The 2,973-nt window shown below is 27.8% G+C and overlaps 1 non-coding gene across 1 annotated transcript; it reads left to right on the top strand.

Annotated features, from left to right (window-relative positions):
• The first annotated feature begins 2,631 nt into the window (after positions 1-2,631).
• Positions 2,632-2,738, top strand: LOC114579618. Its single transcript, XR_003700691.1, has one exon. It is a non-coding gene; the product is annotated as a small nucleolar RNA R71 (small nucleolar RNA).
• Positions 2,739-2,973: the final 235 nt, after the last annotated feature.

Raw genomic sequence — 2,973 nt, forward strand, 5'->3', positions numbered from 1 at the left:
ATGACTCAGTGACTCTGTTAAACCAAGGAGGTGAATGGAGAGTCTCTTAGGGTATGTGAAGATTCTATAAAGGTGTATTCTCCACCTGTGGTAAGAGAAAGGGCTTCTCCACCTAGCTGTGCGCTGAAATAGAGTCATAATGTAGTGCCATACCCAAGGAGGAGGACCCTTGGGGAGTGGATGTTGGTCAAGTTGACCAAACTATTATGAAATTATTTTATGTTCTTTACTTTACACATTTACTTTCAATGCTTTTATTTTCCTGCAATCTAAATTTTAGCACTCTTATTTCATTATGTTTGAACTCGTGATATCAAAATTATTGTGATTGATTGCGGTTCATATTTTCTTTAAAAGAAATATATATATATATATATAATTTTTCTACAAAAAACATAAAACACAAAAATTAGTACTTGCTTGAGTTGTGTCATTTTATTTATTTGAACACTTATGCATAAAATCAAATTTTGGTTTATATTCAAAAAACAATTTTGAAGAATTCTTTTTAGATCATCAATTCACCTCCCTCTTGGTGTGTCATCTTCACTATTAGAGCACGACTGTCCACTTATTGAATGATGCATGATTCAATTCATTCCTAGTTGCATTACACGTTATAATACTAATTAAGAAAGGGATTTTCTAATTCATTCAAATGGCTTGTTGTGTATATCCATTGATTAGGAGTATTAACAACATGTTTTATTTTTAACTTTAAACTCTCAGCATTTTCTATACTATGAATTTCTTGATTATCTATCTAATTGGATAATGAAAACATGTTTCATTAAATGTGATATGAGTAGAATCTTCATTGACAAAATTTATTTCATTAAAAATATTGAATGATTTTTTAGTTGAATAGTAGCTTAAGAAAATGGCCTCATTAGATTTGACATTGATGGGACTTTTTTGTGGCTTTCTTTGACTTAACGTCGAAATATGCTTACATTTTCTTTGACATAAAATTTATGAAAGCCCACTAAATACGTAAGTATACGTACTAAATCTAGTAATAAAGTGATAGAGAAGAGTATCGGTCCCATGAGAAAGTGGTATGCTTAATTACAATTAAACTAATACTTTTTAATCTAAATACACATTTTATCTTACTAAAAATAAAAATAGATGTTTATTTAAGTTTTTTCCATGTAATGGAGACTTGCAGGAAAATTTGATGCTAGTGAATATTTAATATTTTGTAGTAATGAATACGAGCCAGTATAGTTTTCCTAATGACTCTTTATTCTATATCTATATTAGAATATATACATCCCTAGATCTCTATCAAGTTTGTAAAAAAGAAAAGGGAGGTTTATGGCCTTCCTATAATTATATAATCTCCATAGAACCTAGAAAATTTAACATCATATGTCTAGGTATGCTAATATTCTATTCCAATATTCCACTATTGATACTATATATCATAATATCTATTAACTACATACATGACCATTGTATGTATTAAATAAAAAATGGGAGATATTAAAAACATCCATGAAATAATTTAAAGCATAAGAGTCTACATTAGTACTTACTAAGTGTTTACATCATTAGCACATTCAATTTTAGCACAATAAAATTTTCTCTAAAAAATTTTCATAACATTGTCAAAATGAAGAATAATAAGTTTTACAAATAATATACCATATTCACATTTCAATAATTAAAAAACATATCAGAAAAAACATAAATTACAGAACACAATAAAAGATAAAAATATATAATTGATTTAGGTTGCATCCCAATACAACATTAAATTTATAGTCATGATCTAAACTTACCTAGATATATCATTTTGGAGGGGTGCATCACTACCACTTCTCAATTGATTTCAACAATGATCCTTCTCTTTCACTACTACTTCTCAATTGATTTCCACTATGATCATTCTCTTTCTCCTTAAGGCTAACTTCCATATTACTAGGTGATGATCCAAGGGCTCTATATTGAAACAAATTGCGAGCTGTCCTAATTGACTTTATAAATTTGTAATTGAAGCAACAACTTCACTTTGTAAATGAGTTCCTAAATGAATCAAAACATCTTCCAAATGTGATTTTTCTCTCTTATTTTTATTATTTTGTTTAAAATAAAGGGATATAGAGGTCTAGGATTTCTTACAGTTTTCTATGAATTATTACAATATTCTCCTTTACTTGATTGACATATATTCACTAATTATTATCATAAATATTATTTAACCAATAAAATTATGGTGATTCCTCTAATCTGGATTGTATGTATCAGGATAATTTTTCCTTCCAATCAAATTCATATTTTTAATATCTAGATCACTACTATCATCAATAGAATTTCTTTATGCTCTTCCAATTATATAAATGATCCTGATCCTAAATTAACTCTAATGGTATCCAATTTATTTTAAATTATAGCTACCTCTACTGTTAAAATAGATAAAGCATTTGATTCATACAAACTAACTACTCTCTTAGGATTTACCTTATCATAAGTCCCCTAAAAATTATTTGTACCCATTTTTCTATTAATTTATATGCTTCATCAAAAGATTTAAACATTGAAGGATCTCTATCTACTACATCTATGATTGACCTAATAGATCCTACCAATCTATTATAAAAAATTTGAATAACTAACCAATCTATTAAAGCATGATGAGGACATTTTCTAAGTATTTTCTTAAATCTCACACAACTTCCATAAATTGATTCTCCCTCAAATTGGGAAAAAGATGTGATATCATTTCTAAGTTTGACAGTTTTTATAGGTGGGAAATAATTAGCTAGATATTTATGTGCCAATTCTTTCCAAGTAGTTATAGAGTTTGGGGGTAAAGAATTCAACCACATCTTAGCATTATAGCTTTAAAAATGGTAACAAGATAAGTTTAATAGCATCATCACTAACATTATTATACTTAAATGTTACACATATTTCCAAGAAACTAGTTAAGTGTAAGTTAGAATATTCAATAGGAGTTTCCCAAAA

The sequence above is a fragment of the Dendrobium catenatum genome, unplaced genomic scaffold (assembly GCF_001605985.2).
Source record: "Dendrobium catenatum unplaced genomic scaffold, ASM160598v2 fragScaff_scaffold_557, whole genome shotgun sequence".
Taxonomy (NCBI): domain Eukaryota; kingdom Viridiplantae; phylum Streptophyta; class Magnoliopsida; order Asparagales; family Orchidaceae; genus Dendrobium; species Dendrobium catenatum.